At 42.5% G+C, this 21235-nt stretch overlaps 1 protein-coding gene across 8 annotated transcripts in view; it reads right to left on the reverse strand.

The window, feature by feature from the left end:
- FMN1 (formin 1) overlaps window positions 1-19426 on the reverse strand; it is a 425066-nt gene extending 405640 nt beyond the window's left edge. For 6 of the 8 annotated variants that reach the window (XM_078448453.2, XM_078448448.2, XM_078448454.2 and 3 more), the window contains exons 1-2: window positions 19316-19426; window positions 18715-18837 (exon numbers count right to left, since the gene is read on the reverse strand). The gene's annotated coding sequence lies outside the window, so the exon portion shown is untranslated. Of the gene's footprint in view, window positions 1-2990; window positions 3056-16479; window positions 16579-18714; window positions 18838-19315 lie in introns of all 8 variants that reach the window. The other 2 variants (XM_078448449.2, XM_078448450.2) reach the window with 2 other exon arrangements.
- Window positions 19427-21235: the final 1809 nt, after the last annotated feature.

The raw sequence follows: 21235 nt of genomic DNA on the forward strand, positions 1-21235 counted from the left end.
CTTAACCTTCCCATGAATGGCTAGGTGTTTGAATGAACTGGCCTTGAGAACCACTTCCATCCTGAGGTGGTGTTATTTTTTGTCAATCTCATGGTATATATTCTTCTTGGAAAGGAAAAGAATCTTTCTTTTTTTAGTGTTTATTTTTGAGAGAGAGAAAGAGAGAGAGAGACAGAGTGCAAGCAGAGAGGGGCAGAGAGAAAGGGAGACACAGAATCTGAAGCAGTCTCCAGGCTCCCAGCTGTCAGCACAGAGCCCAACCCAGGCTATTCACTAATTCCTCTCCTTTAAGTCAAAGAATATGGAGCACTCACCCCCTGGTGCAACCGGTCCGGGTCTGATCAGTCTTCATGTGAGACGGTTTCCCCCCCAGGCAGCGCAGACCGGGGAAAACACAATGAATTCAGAGTGAGAAGGCTTGGACCGAGTCCAGCTCTGGCAATCACTAATAGCGATCTTTCTTCACAAGCCACTCAACCCCTCTGTACCTCAGTGTTCTCATCCTTAAGACAGTTTTTGGTTCTCCCTATTTAGAGTGCAATTCCACAATCCCTCCTGCAGAGAAATGGAGCCCGCTCTCCAAATTCTTTTTCTAGCTAGACAGTGAATTCAGGGCACACGTGGGATCAGAACCCAGACTTCTGAAGCCAAAAGATACCACGGTATGGAAAGGGGTCAAAGCAGGCAAAGAAAATGGCATAAGAAACTCACAAGTAGGGAGACAAAACCAAACTTTAATCAGTAATACAAGGAGCGTAAGGAAAACAAGTGAAGTGTTGAAAACAAGTAACACTGAATGTAAAATTAGCATGGGTGAAAAGAAATGCATTCATCAGGGCTTATTACTTCCACCTCTATTGTAAAAGAAAATTCACTGCTAGCTTAAGTGAGACCCAGGACAAGTGATCTCTCAACCCTGGCATTTCTAAAGCCTTTTCTCCCTTTGATCCAAATGCCTTATTTGGAACCTAACATGTAGCATCTGAAAAGGTACTTTAATCACTCCTCCCTGGCCCAACCTCAAAGGCAAAAATCTTCAACTCCCGGCCCTTCTTATGCTCTCACCAGCCTAAAGCAGCCTATAATGTCTCCACATCCTGCTCTGGCTCTCAAAATCTATTTAGTCTTGTCTGTCAGAATATTTGACTCCATCCTAACTGTGCCCATGACCTCAGATTTCAGATGTTCTTGGGCTCCATGCTTCACAGTCTTGAGGCCCAGAGGGTCCCTCCTTCCTAACCCTTAGCACAACTTTAAGACCTATACTGCCTTGGTTCAAATCCCAGCTCCGCCACTTAGCATGGTAACCTCAGATGGCTATGAGGTTACTCTATGTGCCTCAATTTCTCATGCCTCAGATACAGTCGGTAGTGATACCTGCTAAACCTATACCTAGTACACATACACATAGGGGCTATATCAGTAACTATTTTTATCATTTTGTGTTTCAGATCTATACTATCCAGGAGTAGAATCCTGATACACCCCGTCTCCTACCATCAATTAGCCTTTGTGATGTATTTTTCCTGCTTGATTAAAAGCTCCCTAGGGAGAGGTACTATCATCATCACCATCATCTTTGTATTCCCTACAGTACATGTAATAAAGATAGAAGATATTCAGGAAACAGTGCACTGAAGTACCATTATCTGAAGATATAAATCTGACCTGTCTCTGCCCGAAAATTCAAGCACATTATTATTTGTAGCCAGCATTAATGTTTAATGACAGCCTGAGTTTACTTTCTAGCAAACACAACAATTTAGGTAGACAAAAAGTCATGATCAGGAACAAAACTGGCTTTCTGTCACTAAAACATGTATCAATCAGAGAAAAATACAAAAAATACAAAAAACAGGGAGTAAATGGCTTGATGAGTACCAAAATTTCTATGACAGGTCATTGAAAGTGACAGTAGGGAATATGGAAAGTGAAGAAAAGAGAGGTTTTTAAAAGTTTGAAGATACTGAGCAAGGGGGGTAAATGGATTTATGACACTTTGAACAATGCCTAAAAAAAAATGAAAGACTAGATTCCAAGATTCAACCATAAGCCAAATATATATATGTGTGTGTGTATGTATATATATGCATATATAAAATATTATTTTAATATTTAAAATAACAATTTTAATAAAATAAAATATTAAAATATTTAATATTTAAAATAACAATTTTAAATTGTTCCCTTTGCCTGAACTGCCTCAAAATCTTGATGATTTAATCTCTAGCCACCTTCAGGTGTCCACTCAAATGATGCCTCATAAAAAGTCTTCCTTGGTGACTCGATATGAATCACCAAGGCCATGTCACTCTCCAGCCCTTACCCTGATATGTCTAAGGGACTTGTCACCTGCCACATTATACACACACACACACACACACACACACACACACACACACACACACTGGTTTCTTGGTCTCTCCCCTCCACACTGTAGAACATAACCACCACGAAAGGAAGAGCTTTGTTTCAGGTTGTGGCCTATGTCCTGGGCTTGAGAGATTAATTAGAAAATCATGGGTGCTTAATAAAAGTCTGCCCAATGTGTCATCCATTTATTAATACAAATACTAGTAAATGTACATGTCCAGTGTTTAAAGTGGTGTCTGACACAGAGTGGGCCCCGTTAGCTATTTACAGAAGAAGGAGCAGTATTCCTCCCTCGATTCTTTCTGATGGTTTAGTAACAAAAGTCTTCTACCTAGTGAACTAGAAAACAGTGGGAACAGTTAGATAAGGGGGTGCAGAGACAGTTCTGAGATCTAAGAGTGACGATATTTATTTTATTGTGGGGCAGCTGACAGATACTAAAGTGCTCTGTAGTACAGCATGGTCAAAAAACAAGCGTTCCTGGGACTAGGGAAGGAAAGCAAAGCTGTGACCAGGATAGTGGGGATGAAGAGACTGCATAGGAGCCCAGGCCCAAGGTGCAGCTTGATAGTGAGCAGAAGTACAAGGCACGCCAATGATTTTGTCCACCTTCTTACCTAGATCAACCTTCACTTGGGCAGGCTCCAGGCTTCGAGATGTCAAAAACATGATGCCACCAGGCCTGTTGTAGAGAAAACAATCCACGCTTACCTGAAGCAGTTGCACATGCGTGTGTGCGTGTGTGTGTATTGCTGTGTTGTCTGTATATTTGGGGAAGCCAATTCTAAGGGGCTTTCCAAAAAAGGGAATCATGATGCTGATCCTCTTACTTCTGAAATGAGTTGAGGGAAGAGAAGATCCTGCATTTTTCATAAGACAACTAGAACCTCTCATCTGAATGACTGCACCGTGCAGGATGACCAGTTGTGCTAGCTTGCTCATGACTGAGGCGTTTCCAGGATGTGGGCCTCTCAGTGTGAGCTAAAACCAGTACTGGTTAGCCACCCTACCACGTTAATGCCTCCAAACTGGTCTGTGTTCATTCGCCTGCTGTTCACACTGAAACCAAAGCAATCTTTTCAAAACAAAAATCTGACCTTACCACCTCTGTAGCTAATCACCTAGTCAAAACCCTTCAATGGCTCTCTCTCTCTCTCTCTCTTAAAACAGATTTTGGCCCTTAACCTGGCCTCAAAGGCCCTATTGGATTGGACCTCCACATCTTCCAGCTTCATCTCAAGCAAGCCCTAGCCAGTTACCTGTCAGTGGCTCACATGTAGGCCACTCCCTCCCACGATAGAGGCTCCACACATGCTGTCTCCTCTGCACAGAGGTGACCCTCACCTCACTTCACGTGCTTCAGAGGAGTCTTTCCAGACCCCCCTCTTCTGAGCCCTTCCAGTGTCATGGCCACTGCTGCCAGGGCCCACCCTTGTCCTCTCAGCAGAGATCTGCACACCCCGAGAGCTGCTCGCTGAAAACATGTGTGACTTTCTGTCCGATGGCCTTTGTCCATGGGAGACCCTCCCCTATACATAGGCTGGCACCAGAAGAGACAGGAGCGGTGGATGGGAGCCATATCAGCTAGGCTTCGGGGCCATGAAATAGAATCCACACTTTTTTCTAAGTCCAAGGGAAGCTACTTGAAGGTTTTAAGTTGGGGAGAGACATGATCTGATTACATTTTTCAAAGGTCACTCAGGCTGCTATACGGAAAATAGACTGTGAAAGGGAGAGAACGGATCCAGATGGGAAGCTGGTGCAGTAGCCCAGATTATTTTCCTGGAAGGAATCATCGTGCAAGTGGCTGTTTGTGGTACAACGGTTAGAGCCTTCAAGTTTCGGGTCAGTTCCAGAACAGCAGCCCACCTGAGAAATCCCTCTGAAGCCTGCTTCATTCATAGTGGTTCTTGGGAGAGGGTTAAAAATCTCACTCTTTGAGTGTATGAAGTAGGGATAAACATAGAGTACATAACACATAGGCAATTTATCTATGGTACTAACATTTCATGACGGGGAGGCAATTAGGGAAAAGTCTAAAGAGAGGGGCAACAAAAAAAAGATTGAGAAACACTGTTCTAGAATATCAGACAGACTGCAGGCTCCTTCTCAGAACCAACAAGGGCTCTGAAGCTGGCCTGGGATGGCCCCTGGCCTCCTGGACCAGGAGTCCTAAAGTCCCGTCACCTTACGTTTCCTCGGAGCTGTACAGACACTGATGAATTCACCTTCTCAGTGGGAAGATGGTCCAGTAAGATACGATAGTCTATTTGCAAGTCGGCCTTTCTAAACACAGATACTCCTGTTTGGACACTCCCGAGATGTGCAAGCCAAGGAAGGAAGGTTCGGGAGTTAATTAGGGTAATGCAAATACGGTGCATCTCGGCAAGGTCTCCAGTCCTATGATCCATGTTTCTCTTTCTGCCATGATGCTGTCTATTTCTGACCTGATAAATTCCTATGCTTCTAGCAGAGCCCAAGCACAAATGTCTCCTCCCCTGAAAATCCGGGGGAAAAACTATCCCTTCCTTCGAGCATCCAGAGAACTTTGTAAAAATAGGGGTAACGGCTACTCTTTCTTGAGCACTGGTGGCAGGCATTACACATTTTACCTGAGTTACTTCATTCACTCCTCCCTCTGTTAATCCCATTTTACTGATAGGAAGCTGAGGCTCAGAGAAGTAGCTTGATCAACGTCAGATAGTGAAAAAATGATAGAGTGGAGATTCCACACCAAACAGCCCTTTAGCCTCTAGACGGTACATATACTATTGTACTTCTTACCCATGTATTATAAACAGTAGTTCACGTGCCTCTTTCCTACATTATTTCCAGCATAAATGATGCAGGCCAGGTGTCATGAAAAAAGAATGAACTTTACGGTCAAATCCTATCATATAACTTTGGGATATTATTTACTGAGACTTGGTTTCCTCATCTATAAAAAGAGACAATCAATGCCTACCTAATAGGTTTGTTGTTAAGATAAAATTAGATATAGCTTTAAAAAAATTTTTTTTTAATTTTTTTAATGTTTATTTATTTTTGAGAGAGAGCAAGCAGGGGAGGGGCAGAGAGAGAGGCAGACACAGAATCTGAAGCAGGCTCCAGGCTCAGAGCTGTCAGCACAGAGCCAGATGTGGGGCTCTGTCCCACAAACTGTGAGATCATGACCTGAGCCGAGGTCAGATGCTCAACCAACTGAACCACCCAGGCACCCCAGGTATAGCTTTCAATGCGCTTACCCCAGTTTGCAGCACATAAAGTCCCACTTAATTAAACAAGTATTAATTGAGAGCCTATGCAATACCAGGCCTTATAATGGACACAGCAGATAAAGAAATAATTAAGCAGTTCTCATGGAGCTAACACACTAGGAATTTAATATATTTTGGTTGCTCTTGCTTCTTTAAAAAATTTTTTTTAAACGTTTATTTTTGAGACAGAGAGAGACAGAGCATAAGTGGGGGAGGATCAAAGAGAGAGGGAGACATAGAATCTGAAACAGGCTCCAGGCCCTGAGCTGTCAGCACAGAGCCCGACGCGGGGCTTGACCTCATGGGCCATGAGATCATGACCTGAGCCCAAGTAGGACACTTAACCGACTGAGCCACCCAGGAGCCCCGGTTGCTCTTGCTTCTTAAGGGCAGAGATTATATGTTATTTAACATTGAGAGTTTAGACCTCAGCAATGTTTGGCACCAAACAGGCACTCAACAATTTTTTCATGATGAATGATAGTGGTTTACACAGTTTTAGACCCTAAATATCAGAGATTATGAATGATTGTGTTAAGTTGGTGGGTTACTATTTATCAAAATAACCGAAAATAAAGCACAAAGATATCACACCCAGAGCTGTATGCATTCGATTCATTTAAGCATAGAGCAACCACTAAACAACTCTCAAAATATATCTACAAAGCAAAAGGGGACACATAACCTGAATAATGAAAAAATAATGAAACATTTAACAATATTCAGGAGGTGGTAAGAGGAAATGGAGAAGAAGTTTCAAAAGTGTTAATCTTTCCAAAAAAGGAAGTCACTGTGGTGCCTGGCTGGCTCAGTTGGTAGAACATACAAATCCTGGTCTCAGGATTGTGAGTTCAAGCCCTACGTTGGGTACAGAGATTACTTAAAAATAAAATCTTTAAAAAAAAAAAAAAAAGGAAGTCAATTGAAACTGTCTAAAGAAATAAGTTCAGGGGCGCCTGGGTGGCTGAGTTGGTGAGGCATCTGACTTCGGCTCAGGTCATGATCTCCCTGTTCATGAGTTATAGCCCTGCATCAGGATCTGTGCTAATAGCTAGGAGCCTGGAGACTGCTTCAGATTCTATGTCTCCCTCTCTCTGCCCCTCCCCAATTCATGCGTGTGCACACGCGCGCACACACACACACACACACACACACTCTCTCCCTATCTCAAAAAAAATAAACATTAAAAAAAAGAACAAAGTTCATAAAAACAGCAATATAATTAATGACAGTGACTCCAGCTTTTTAATACTTTTCATGATACTTTAGCCATAAAGAGACTTTTTTCAGGAAATAATATATCTTGAAATGAGATACATTCATTTGATGTTAGACTATTTAATTTCAATTCAATTTTTTTAATTGCTTGAAATTTTTTAAAAATAATTTTTGTTATAAATAGCATCTCTACTTATTTTTATAAAAGCACTTCTATCTAAATATCCATCCATATAGACAAGTAGATAGCTATAGATAGATGTATAAAATGATGTTCATCTAAGGTTAACAATGAGAACTGTAGTATTTGAGATGATTGTTTTTTAATTCTCATCTTTGTAACTTTTTGCCTTATTTGAATTCTTGATAATCAACATACATGAATTGTTTAAAGTGTTTCCCAAAAGTAGAGGGAATATGGAATACAAAATATAGTGGGAATATGGATCGTTGTTATTTCCTTCTTTGTACCTTTTTGTTTTTTTTACATTTCCAGAAATGATTTTTAAAACGATTTTACCTCACACCCTACATTCATGATTATGTTTTTTTCAAGTTGGACTCTAAAATAGACAGAAAATATGTTTTTACTTACATCGCAAATGGTGTCTTTAAAATGAATTGAGAATTCAATTTGCAAAGCAAAAGAGACTGGATTCCTTTGAATGCTCTTTATAAAAGTCATAGCACATAGAGATCTAATGAATGGTTATATGTATGCTTGCATTTCTTAAGGTTTTTACATGAAGAGTGAGAGATTATAAAAGGGATTATGAAAATCTTCATGTTGGACTACATCTGATGGGAGTCTTTACCAGGATTTCAAACTAAGTGGCTTTCCTTGTCCATTCTTGTTTAAGACGTGATTATTGAATGTCAGCATCTGCTTGCTGCGGTAAATGACAAACTAGAATAATCCAGTGCTTACCCTCTAATTAAGAATAATAATCTAAAATACACAAATGGTTACACGGTTGTTAAAAGGGACTGGCTAATGTGTGGTGTCTTGGGGAGTGGTGGATAAAACATCTGAACTGCCTGTTTCAGTCCCACAAAAGGTGCCACGGTAACATCTTTCTCATTTATAAAGGTCTGGGAAAAGAGTTGGGATTCTGACTTCTTCTGTAAAATAACTCAAGAAGTCTATTTGGGTTCATGTAGCCTAGAAATTTAGGGACACTGGAATTCAGCATTCCCTGGGTTTTGCATGATTACATTAATATTACAGAAATGTTTTCCATTCAGTGAACCACCTGGCTGTGAAGACTTTAATCACTACCAGTACAGATTACAGTACAGTACGGATACAGTACAGATTTCTCTCTGTGAAAATGTCTTCTCTCAATGATATGATATAGCCTGTGGGTGTTTTTGTTTTGTTTTGTTTTTTTCATATAAAGGAAAAAAAATCTGATAAAACAGTATTTTCGAAATGCCTTAACTCCTATTATATTCTGTCAAGTTGTGGGTTGGCATTTTTCTAGTCTAGGAGTTGACAAAATTCATAGGGAAAATTATGGAATCTTAGATTTAGAGACAGCATAGAAATTATCCATTCTATCCCAATTCTGGAGTTTCCCTTTCACTATAACCTTTGTGAATGACCACTATCCAGTCTCAACTTGAATTCTTCTATAGCAAACTGTTCTCTAGCCCACAAGGAAACCTCATGGCCTTAAGGCAGTGATAAGTGTAAAAAAAAAAAAAATCCCTTATTCTGAGCCAAAATCCACTTCTTAATACCTTTCCATTGGTGTTTGTCCTTACTACCAGAGTTTGTAAACTCAACTCCTCTCCTGTCCAAGGGCCCTTTAAACACCTGAGACATCTCCTCATCTTGACAAAGTCACCCCAGTCTCTTTAGCAAGCCCTCAGATGGAAGCACTTCCATTCTCAAAAACCCCACACATCATCTGGCTGTTCGTTAGTGTGTTCACAGCCTTACTACAAAGCAGTGCCCACAGTTTAAAAAAAAAAAAAGTCCATGGGGCACCTGGGTGGCTCAGTCAGTTAAGCATCCAACTTCAGCTTGGGTCATGATCTCACCTTCATGGGTTCGAGCCCCACATCTGGCTCTGTGCTGACAGCTCAGAGCCTCAAGTCTGCTTCAGGTTCTGTGTCTCTCTCTCTCTGCCCCTCCCCTGCTCATGCTTGTCTCTCTGTCTCTGTCTCTGTCTCTGTCTCTCTCTCTCTCAAAATAAATAAATATACATTTAAAAAAAAGTCCTCAAAAAAATGCTGAAAGTTGTTCCAGAATCACAGACATAATTCTTGCAATGATCACTTTAAATCATTAGATGAACACATCTTAAATAGCTAGATTCTATCTACTATCTCTTCACCTATCTTGAGTTTCAATTTTCTCATCATCATGTGTTTCTGCCTTTGCAATCTTGAATTTCTTCTGGTTGCAAGCAACTGAACCTGATTTAGGCTACGTTAACAAAAATGGAGGCAGATCCAATTTCATGAAATTCGTGGGCAAATTCATGAAATCAAAGTAAGGGTGGAAAAGCCAAGAGCAGGAGGCAGAATCTTCCAATGGCCTCTGGGACAGGGCTCGAAGGCCCTCCCCCTGGAGCACTTCTCTAGCTGTGACTTAACTCCACTGACTCCTATTCACTGCCATCCTTCAGTCCTAAACTCTCATTCTTGGGTTATGGAATCCGATTGGCTGAGCTTGGGTCAGATTTCTATCCCTGGTTTAAGTAGCCCTGACCAGGTACATGTTCTTATGTATATGGAGCCCATACTTACATATTGGGGCCATTTTCAGAGAAAGGGAAATAGATGTGAATAAGACAGATATCTCAAATCACTGTATTTCTAAAAAAAGAATGATCACGGGGCGCCTGGGTGGCGCAGTCGGTTAAGCCTCCGACTTCAGCCAGGTCACGATCTCGCGGTCCGTGAGTTCGAGCCCCGCGTCAGGCTCTGGGCCGATGGCTCGGAGCCTGGAGCCTGTTTCCGATTCTGTGTCTCCCTCTCTCTCTGCCCCTCCCCCGTTCATGCTCTGTCTCTCTCTGTCCCAAAAATAAATAAAAAACGTTGAAAAAAAAAATTTAAAAAAAAAAAAAAAAAAAAAAAAGAATGATCAAAAACAATCTGGGGTTGCCTCAGTGGCTCATTTGGTAGAGCATCTGACTCTTGGTTTCAGCTCAGGTCATGATCCCAGGGTTGTGGGATCAAGACCAGCTTTAGGCTCCACACTGAACATGGGGCCTCTTAGGATTCTCTCTCTCTCTCTCTCTCTCTCTCTCTCTCTCAAAACAAAAAAAAAAAGGTAATTAATCTATTTCTTTTTATTTCTCCTGTGTTTTCCCCTTTTGCTTGAGTCCCAATAAGGTAGATATCATAAGTGGTGTTCATTGCATCAGGAGAGGTAGAAGGTAAAGAGAGAAAGAGAGAGAAATAGCCTGCGAATATTTCTGGATTTTGTTTTCCAAAATCCCAAGTACTTAGAAGAACATAGGGAATTTATTGAAGGAGGTAAAAAAGGAATAAAGTTTATGGACATAAAGAGCCTTGAAGCAACATGAAGAATTAGCTCCCTCCTGCTGTTGGAAAAGGAGGGAGGGAGGCTTATAAACCCAGGAGGAGGGAGGAGCCAGCCCTTGCTTTCTGGCATTGTCCCCAGAGAGGCCACAAGCCCCCAGAGCTGTGTGTGGTACATCTAAGTAGAAGGATGAGAGGATATGTCGCCTAAATATTTCTGTGGCCCAAGGATGACCTGGATACCTGCAACTGAGCGAGTTATGTGAGCAGAAACACGGCACTACCATGTAACCGTGTGGTCAGATGCGTCAAGGACCAGAGGGTTTCCCCCCGATGCTGCCCCACTGTGCCAACACCCTGGAGCCTTGATACAACTCTGGGGAATGGTGTGACCCTAAAAAGGCCTGAGGGTAGGTCTTCTACCTTTCCAGAAGGAAGAGGCTTGAAACAAAACAGAGTATGATTTGAAAAAAACAATTATGAGATGAGATACTTTTTAAATACTTGTGTTTTTAGATGGAGATTCTCACCGGCTGCACTTGCATAGAAAAGACAGCAAGCAAAATAAGAACAAAATAAGAATGGACTAGTTCTGCTTCCTCGCCCTCTGTGAATTTGACTTCATCCTTTCCAAGTAGCAAAATTTGTACATCAGTATCCTGGTTGTAATATTAAAAGCCCTCTTTTATAAAAATTGGCTTAACAATTTTTTTTCTAGTTCTCTTCTTGTTGATGACCTTAGTTTTCCTGATGCGATTCCCCTGGGTCCACACCACCCTAGAGGTAAGTGTCTTAGACTTAAAATTCGACTATATGCCCCTCCTCCCTCTTTTGTGTATTTTGTCCTTGGATGTGGTTTGAGCACAAGATCCATATGCAACCACTCTAGAGCTTTCAGCCACCTTTACTTTTTGCTTTGTCATTTGCCTAGTTTGTCACTATGATATCAGAATTGTGTTTATCTTTTTAAAATTCTTTATTTATTTTAGTAAGAACACTTGACATGAGATCTGTCCTTTTAACAACTTAAGTGTACAATCCAGTGCTATTGACTGTAGATACAGAATGTTGTTGTTCTTATCAAATTCTGCACTGGTTCTAAGGTCTTAAAATCTAGCTAATAGTGAACAATTTGGCAGCGATTGTTTTCAGCAAAAATGGAAAAAGATAAAAATTAAAAAAAAAAAAGACCAAGTCCCCAAAACAGAGTCTGAGCGTTGACTGTCCTTTCATTTTTTTATAGCTGGCAGGGCTGTTACTTCCTCAAGAGAAGTTGAATGATGTAATAAACAAAGCCCAGGGAGTCGGGTGACCTGGATCTATTCTTGGCTGTGCCACTGACCGTGAGTGACCTTGGGCAAGTCACTTTTTTGTCTCCCCATCTCAGTTTTCTCCACTGTACGACTAAAAAAAAATCTTGTCAACTATCTAGAGAATAATTTGGGCACAAGAACTATAGAGTAACAAATAAGGTAATGTTCCTTGAGAAAACAGTAAGTTTGTTTTTTTTCCCCCTTCAATCTGCTAGTTTCCCTTATGACACTAGGGTATCATGGAGTTTCAGTTCTTCAAATAATCATGAAAATTAGAAGTGATCTACGTTTTCAGAGCTTAAAGGAAATCAGGACCAGCTTAAGACAAATCAGAAAGTGACTTTAATAGAAGGACAATACCCCCTATTATGTGTGATTATGTTCTACTCATATTTATTGTGATAGAGATTAGGTGGGTCAGAAAGAAGCCAGTTGTCTCCTGTGGGTAGAAGGTAGAGGATGCTACTGCAGAAACAGAGATAAAAGGAGATGAGGACATTGGCAAATGGGGACAGAACAGACGCCAATTCTGTAGATGAATTTCATTTTCTGCAGACCTGTGGGCTTTTAAAAAATTATTTGCAAAGCTTTCCAAATATGATCCAGGCCTAGAAAATTTTCTAAAGTGGCTGTCTTTATCTAAAAAGAGAAAGGGTAATCATGTTAATGCCTAAAAAAAGCAACTCTTGCTTTTCACTAAATCCATACCCAGAATACTGCACTATATTTATGGTTTATCCTGCTTTGGAAGTTTAAAAAATTTCAAAGCCAGGAATGTTCTCTGTGGCTTACTAGGGCACAGACAAAGGGTAGAATGCAAACCCAACAGGTACAATAAATACTACCGAGATTCCATTTAAAGCAATACCTTTAAGTAACCATATTAACCTCTCTGATCCCTGAATTGCTCATCTATAGGAGAGATAAGATACCACTTACCTACTGCACAGAGGTACCTACTGACAGCTTAGGTAACCAAGGGAAGGAGCTTAAATCTCCTGCATTAAGCATCAGAGAGGAAATACACTTGCTGCCTGCCCTTGGGATAGACTTTGAGGACATTTTACTCTAAGAAGAACATCAACAAGTTATATGGACTCCATGGTGTAAAGGTGAGAAATAGGCTTTATTAGCACTGGCAGGGTGAAGACCATGGGGATGGGCTTTCAATCAGTGAACCAAACAAAGCAGCAAGATGAGCGTGCCCTCTGGAAATGGTGATGAAGATTTTAGTTACTGTCTCCAGGGGCCCAAACACATAGATCGTTAAATGCTAGGACAGTAACTGTAATTCTAAAATCCTTTCTCTGTCCTAACTCAGCCATCTTTACAACATCAAAGAGGAGAAAAGCTGCTCTGTAATACGGAAAGAAACCCAGACACCTGAAGGAGCTATCTTGGGGAGCATGAGACAGCATTGTCTCAGCGCCACTCAGAAGGGTTTCCTTTCTGCCACAGATGATACTATTCTTGCAGAGAATTTCATTGGAACTTCATTTGTGCCAGTGTCAAGGTTTGGGAAACTTTTATGGTCTTCCCAAATTACCACGGTGAGAGGATCATCAGAGGGAGCTTCTCCTCAGAAGTAGACAGGTTCCCCTTCTCTCTGAAACATCTGTATTTTTCCTTCCATGTGTCACAGGGGAAATCATCGGATAAAGCCTCTGAGCCTGCCTGAGTGTGGACAGATACTCATAGGGGCAAAACAGGGCAACAGTCCCTAAGAAGAGCAGCCATACACTGCTGTGTTGGGTGGATTATTAAACATTGTTCCTCACGTCATCTCCCATTCTCTGTTGCTTACTTCACAGAAACATGTACTGGAGGGCTCCCCCCGGCATGTCAGCACCAGCACCTTGACAGTGGCAATATGGCGGTATTTCCTGCCCTACTCTTTAGCCTTATCTGCCTTCCCCGGTCCACCCTCAGGCTGCATCCGCTACTTGTCCATTAACACCCAGATCCTGATGACCAACATGAATATTAAAAAGTCTTGCCTTATCCAACCTTTGTTGCTATATAAGCCCGCTCAGAAGGTTCACTGGAACACTCAGTGCCATTGCCAGAGACATTCAGACCGCAAACCAGGAAATCAAAGCAGGATGCAAACCATCAGACTGCCACTGCCTGTCCTAACTCCACCACTGAAGGATGACATAAGCCCAACATTTAGAAATCTTATTAACCAAGTCTTCTCTGGAGTCAAAAACTGGGCTTATAGTTTGTTCTAACCATTAACTTTTGTTTTTCTTTTGTCTCCACAGAAATGCCCCCTACTAAATGCCTGATTGCATACACCATACAGATGGCTGAGTTAGGCACCTGACTCCTACCTATACTACTGCCTCCTGAAATAACTGTTTAACTAGACTGACCTATTCCCAGAATAGAGAGACTGATTTAATGAGATGGGGCAATACATTTAAATTTGTGGGTTTTTTTTTTCTGCTTTCTCATCCTTGTTCCTTCTCTCTCTCTCTCTCTCTCTCTCTCTCTCTCTCGCTCTCTCTCTCTCTTTTTCTCTCTCTCCCTTTGTAGATCTCTTACCCTGCAAACCTGAATCTCTCTAGAACTATATACCAACTCGGCTATTGCTAAATGAAACTTCCTGGAAAAAATAGTGAAGTTTCAAAGGGCAGAATGAGAGATTTCAGAATATACTACCCAAAAATATGCCTCTTTGACATATGGGTGAGTTTGAGCTAACAGCCATTGAGATTCAGGAAGATGTAGTAAAAGCTATAACAAAAAAAGAAAAAAAAGGAAAAAGAAAGGAGCACAAGTTTACAAGTTTTCCTTTTGTAAATGAAATGTACATTATAAAGGAAATCTCGGAGCACCTGGGTGGCTCAGTCCCTTGAGTGTCCTGTCCGAGTTCAGCTCAGGTCATGATCTCAAGGTCAGTGAGTTCGAGCCCGCGTCAGGCTCTGTGCTGACAGCTCAGAGCCTGGAGCCTGCTTCAGGTTCTGTGTCTCCCTCTCTCTCTGCCTCTCCCCCACTCACGCTCTGTTCTCTCTGTCTCTCAGAAATGAATAAACATTAAAAAAAATTAAAAAAATAAAGAAAATCTCCACTTGTAAAATGTGTCTCCTTCTCCCATGCCAGGAAGAGGAAAACTCTTAATAACTCCTCTTAATGGAGAAGGCACTGACTTAAATATGCATAACAAACCTTATTAAGTAACCCTTGTTTAACCATACTTTTCTTGGGTAACTTCCCATAACTTTCCTCCCCCACCCAGAAACCCCAACTCCTATTCCTTTGGCCTAAGATGTTATGTATAAGCACATGTTCTCACCACCCCTTGGAGCTACTCATGTCTGGATACTCCCATGTGTAAGCACGATATACATGCTAATAAACTCTGTTTTTCTCTTGTTAAAAAAGAAAGTCCTGGGGAGCCTACATGGCTCAGTTGGTTAAGCATCCAACTTTGGCTCAGGTCATGATCTCACAGTTCGTGAGTTCAAGCCCCACGCTGGGCTCTGTGCTGACAGTTCAGAGCCTAGAGCCTGCTCCAGATTCTATGTCCCCCTCTCTCTCTGCCCCTTCCCTGCTTGTGCTCTGTCTCTCTCTGTCTTTCAAAAATGAATAAACATTAACAAATTTTTTTAAAGAAAGAAAGTCCTGCCTATCTCAAAAATATCCCCCACAATAGCCTGTGACTCAGAAGACCAAGGTAAAAAAAGTGCTTAATCTGAATGATGTTCGTCTTTAATAATGATTTAGGACACTTCAGAAAGGAGAAATAGGTATAGCCCTAATAAGATGGAACACAATACAGGTCAGTTTTGATTAAAGTAAGGAAATAGATGAACTAGCTTTAACAAAACAAAACACACAAGAACAAGATCAAAAAACCTATCCAGTAGCCTGCTTCCCGCAGAGGTGACTTACAGAGGTCGTTTCAAGGTTAGTTGGCTCAAAAGAAAGACCGATGGGTCTTCTACCCCTCTCCCCAGCCTCATATGTATACTACGGCACCATACTTTCAAAGCCTAAATGCAAAATACACATTATTCAGGGGCATATTTTACATGTAGTCAGAAAACTTGAGAAACCTAAGTGGGAGGGAATGGTCCCTTTCCTACAGACTTGTTTTTATACGTTGACAAGTTAAGGAAGGTTCACAGCCTTCTTTCCATCCTTCCCACTTTAGTAATTATTAGGTTACGGGACATACAGATGACTGCTTTGTCAGCACTTCCGCTCAGATGTTAAACACAGGGATGTTTCAATTCCCTCACAAGGCCAGCCTGTTGGTGCAAGCTCATATTTACTCCATGAGGATACAATTCCCATGGTTTAGCATCTCTACAAGATCAAGCAAATCAGATTAATGGCTGTAACTCTGTCAACACACAGGCTGGGACCTGCTGAGAATAAAGCTGATTTTTAACACAGAGACTATGCACCTCTAAAAATAATGGCTCCTGGTAAAACAAAGCCCCAACAAGAGAGTATGAGTAACCCCCAAACATGATCTACCAAGACTGGAATCACTGTATATTATTAAGTATCTCTGGCGAATTTTCACAATTATGCAAGTAAGGTTTTAATTAAAAAAAAAAAATTAAAGGCAAAATCATCTAAAATGCATTAATGCCTGGGATCACATGCTCAAGTCCAAAGCTTTAACATAAAACTAGACTTTGAATCACCATACATGAGGTAGGAAAGAAGGGTTCCTGAGTCCTTATCATCACATCAAGCTCCAGCCTGCTCCCATTTCTCTTCCTTTGGGGACAACTCTACCAATTTTTTTGTTGAGAGAGAAGAAGACTAGGATGTGAGATCCACTCCCAGACAATGATAGGACTCACAGGACGCTATTCCTTAGCGAACACATTCCACCCAGGCAGGGTTAAGCCTGTGACCGAGTACTAATCCATCATGGTTCTTCTGGAGGTTCTTCTGTGGAGCTAGAGGAAACACGAGCCACCCTTAGCTTATGGAGCTAGATGCATGTGAACCTACAGCCTAAGAAGACACTGAGAGGATAGCATCTGTGGTAGGAAATAATAAGGCTAGGGGCACGCTTAGTCAGTTAAGTATTTAACTTTGGCACCGGTCATGATCTCACGGTTTATGAGTTCAAGCCCCACATCGTACTCTGGGTTGACAGAACAGAGCCTGCTTAGGATTCTCTCTCTCTCTCTCTCTCTCTCTCTCTCTCTGTCTCTCTCTCTCCCCCTGCCCCTCCCCCACTCGTGCTTTCTTTCTCTTTCAAAATAAATAAATAAACTTAAGAAAAAAGAAGAGGAAATAATAAGGCAAAAAAAAAAAAAAAAAAAAGAAAGAGCAGAATTGAAAGAGATAGAAACAAAGACACAGAAATCAAGCTAGCAAACCAGAAAAAATTCTTAATCTCAGGACTATCTTTCTCATGAAGACATTATAGTGTGATCATGGCTTGGTTATGTTAGTCAAAAATGTTCATTTTTGCTTATGACTGCTTCTGCTAGGTTTCTATCCCATACAACGAAAAGGATCCTAACTGATACAACTGACAGTATGTCATTCTTAGAGAAGAAAAATATTGTAAAACACAGGTTCTCCCATGCTAGCAAGTTAGATTTTCTTCAATTCCCAGGGATATTTGAAGAAAAGCAGTTTTGCTTCTCCTGGGCAGAAGCCAGTGCATTCACAGTGATTCTGTAAAAAGCACAATTTAGCAAGTCAGGGCATTGAACAGCCAAGGAGAAAGGAGCAGCCTAGGACAAGCCCAGAGGCCCAGAAACCTTCACTAAAGCTGCATCTCGAATGCATCTTAAAAGAGCTTGCTAAGCATTTGTGCAGGCTGGTGAGACAAATGTCTGTCCAAACACAAGTGGCTTCAATCAGTGCCATCCCTTTAACATGGAGTCCTATGAGGAACCTCAAAGCTGCCATCTCCCATTAGCATCAGTTTTAAGAACTAAAAGGGATGTAAAAAGCCATGGGGGGGATGCATGTTTAGGGACAGAACACTAGCCTTTATTATCCTTGTTGGCAAGTATTATCAAGAATGATTACCAGTCATTCCTCACTTATTATGTACCAGGAACTACTAAGCATTTAACTATACTCTCTCACTTAATCCTTACAACTTCTTCTATGGGGCCGGAAATATTACCCCCATTTTACAAATAAGAAACTAAAGTTCAAGGGAATAAATGACTTGCCAAAATCACTCAGCTAGTAAGTAGTTCATCCAGGATTGGAATTCATATGACAGGTTTATGGATTTAACCATTATGATATACTGTCTCCCAACTTTTACTCATTGTTTCCCTCCAGTGAGGTCACTGCTCCTTCCACCCTGCAGTATATCTAAAGGCATTGAATTCATTGGTCCTACTATGGGGCTATAACCACAGGTAAGAGAAAGGAGACTGGTTAGATATGTCTGACCAAGACCTGGGACTTCTAAACACTTTTAAAGCAATATCTTCCACAATGACAGTTAATCTGGTATGCAACTCTCAGTTGCACTGTTTTCCCCTCCTGAAAAGGGGTTAATAAATCTAAGCATCAAGTGATCTTGTACTAAGCCCTGAAAAGCTAAGCAATGGCTGCTGAATCCCAATCCTGTGGTCATAAGATGCTACCTGCTATAGACAACATAATTCCCTCTCTCAGGAACTTAGATCCCCCAAGGCAGCATAGCACATGATGCATATGCCCACAAGGATGGTGCTTTAGTACAGCTGGAGCCACTGTGGAAGAAAGTCAGAGCTAAGCTAGTTCATCAGGTCTTAAAGGCTTGGGTCTAGACATTCCCTTCTCCGTGGCTGAAGCACCCGTGTTACACAGGCCTGTATCCCAGGTCCTGGACTCTGCATTCAGTCCATCAGATTGTGTGACTGCCAATGTCAAACTCTCCATAGTCAGCAAACAGCAGTGTGGATGATTAAAGCAAAGGGTTTTCTGTGGCAATCTCCACGGCAAATAGGGATAAGGAAACTCTCCCCATTCACACCCCACTCCCAGCTACTTGGCCTTGAGTTAAATGAAGACTTGGCTCTGGCCTTAGGGGGCAAGGGCACTGCTTGTTATTTGGGGGAGTCAGCACTTACATGCCTGAACAGAGCCTGCCTTTGCAGAACTTGAAGAGTTCTGATGGAGGAAAAGAAATGTTGACGGTGATGGTCGTGATGATGATGTTCGTGAAAGAAGAAAACGGTGATGGTGAATGTCACCTATAAATATAAGCACAAAGCACCAACAGATATCCTTCTAGTCATCGCCAATCATCATCCTGAAGCAGGTAACGTTCCCAAATCAACCCCACTAAGGTATTCCCCTTGTGAACTAAACACATTCAGCTTCAAAATGAAGCGTTGCACCCCTCCCTTCCACGCCCGCCCTTGCACCCTTCCTGTGCCAAGCTGGGAAGGAGACTGCACACGGGCGCTGGGACCTGAGAGTTAACGACAGTTCTGTAGTGAGGAGCGTTAGGGTGACCCGGGGAGCCCCGCTAACAGACTTTGGCACCGCTTGGTTGGGGAGCTTGAGAAACGGACGCAGAAGGGGAGGAAAGGAAGGTAACGGGGCAAAACGGATTCGATGCCTCTTTCCGAGAGCCCCGAGGCCCCGAGAGGCGGAACACACAGCCTGTGGTCGGGAGGGAGAAGAGGCGGAGCAGACCACCAGCAGGACAGACAAGGCTCTCTTTACCTGACCAAGTGCAGCAGCCAGCCGTAGCGGCTGCAGCGAGGATGCTGCGCTGGAGTCCAGAACCAGAGCCCAAAGCCACCGCTGCACCAGCCTCGGCCGAGGCCCCGCCCCGGCCCCGCCCCCAGCCCAGAGGCCCCGCCTCCCTAGCACGCGCCGGCTCGGCCGGCTGTTTGGGGGAGGTGAGCCGTGGACTGATAGGCAGGGTTGATGGCCAATGGAAACGTGCAGCGGCTCCCGGGGCGGGCAGATGGCAAGGTGGAGCGGGAAGGGACGGGGCCCAATCAGCAGCGGAGCCGCTGGGCCTGGCTAGGGCGCGGTGAGGTTATTGGGCAACTCAAGCCCGGGCGGCTGGGTTGGAGGCCGTGTTGTTAGCATAGGTCAAAGGTGGACAGCGAGGGCAATAGCCAATCCCTCGGCTCCTTGCCCCCAGCTCGCCGGCGCCCGGGGCCCCTCAAAGCGCACGCTCTGGGCTGGTCGCAGCGATGGGGGGAAGGGAGCAGGTGTATGATTCTCACCGTTCCTGAGGTTCCACGCCACGGAGATCCCGCGAGGCTTTGCCGCTCCAGTGGTCTGGTCATCGCTCCCTGCCCCTGCACCCCCAGCCTAGCTATTCTCGGTAATAAGTGCTTAAAGGAGCAAAGGAGGAAAATTCAAGAAATAGGATCCTCATGTAAATGCAAAACCCTTGTGTTAGTCTCTCCCATGCCCCAACTAGGCCTCCAAATGGCCCTTTAACCAGAATCACTGTTAGATAAATACTTTGACTACTTGTAGTTAAGAGCCAAATAAGTTAGGGCAAAGATAAAAAATGAAGTAGGGCCTCGACGGTCCGGGAAAGGAGAGCCGAGGAGGAGGTCAACAGGATTGGACCTCACAATGAAGGCTGCCCGCTTGCTGGAAAACCACAGTTGAAGATCACTACCGTTCCTATGCTGGTGAGTCAGTGTACATTTGAGGTCAAGGCCAAACTATTTTGCCCCTGAATAAGTATCTAATCATCACTGGGACGAACTGCCTCCAAACCTCTCATAACAGGATTTGAGGTCTTCATGATACAGTGATTTGGTCTTTGATTTGAGTGCCATTTCCATCTGTTCCAAATGGGTAGGCAAACAAGGGCATTGTCTTTAATCTGCTCCCTGATAGGTACAAATTTTATGTTTCTCTTACTTTAGAAATCTACCCTGAACAGATTCTGTTTCAAATAATAAATAAACATGGGGGGGAAATAGGAAGGTATTTTAAAGTGCTTTTTCCCTCAATTTTTTCTGGAAATAATAAGCTTATGGAAACTGACTTATTCGTACTTATAATATTCCCCAAACACTGCTAGGCACTTTATATGTAGTTATCTTATTCAATCCGCACATCTACCTTATGTAAATTCCACCTTATTGATTAGAAAACTGGGGCTCAGATCAAGTAGTTGTCCCAGGGCCACACTATTAGGAGCAGATCAATACTAGGTCAGTACTTTTGTTTAAAGCACATCACTGTCAATTAGAAGAGCTAACGCAACTCATTTCTTTTAAGTTTTGTTTGTTTGTTTTGCTCCTGAAAAACTGTCCTAGAGGGACCTGGTTCCCACAATAGTGACTTCTTGAAACTGACTGCAGAAACACTTCTAAGAGTGAAGCATCACCCCTGCAATGTGTTAGGAGCAATTGTTAAGTCAGTTTTGCTCATACAGACGAGCTGTGATTTGATATTGATGGGAAGTATGTAAGTTTTCCCGGGGCTTAAGTCTAACTAGATTTTAATTGGTGTAGGAATCTTTTAAAGTAAACCGACAAAATAATATCACGGCCATAAGAGTTTAGTCCTAGAGGGAAAAAAAGGGGATGATAATCCAAAGCAGCTCTCTGAAGAGATTCATAAATGATGTTATGAGCTTGAATCAAACCTGGACATATGCACTTA

Source organism: Panthera onca, chromosome B3 (assembly GCF_046562875.1).
Source record: "Panthera onca isolate mPanOnc1 chromosome B3, mPanOnc1 haplotype 2, whole genome shotgun sequence".
Lineage (NCBI taxonomy): Eukaryota > Metazoa > Chordata > Mammalia > Carnivora > Felidae > Panthera > Panthera onca.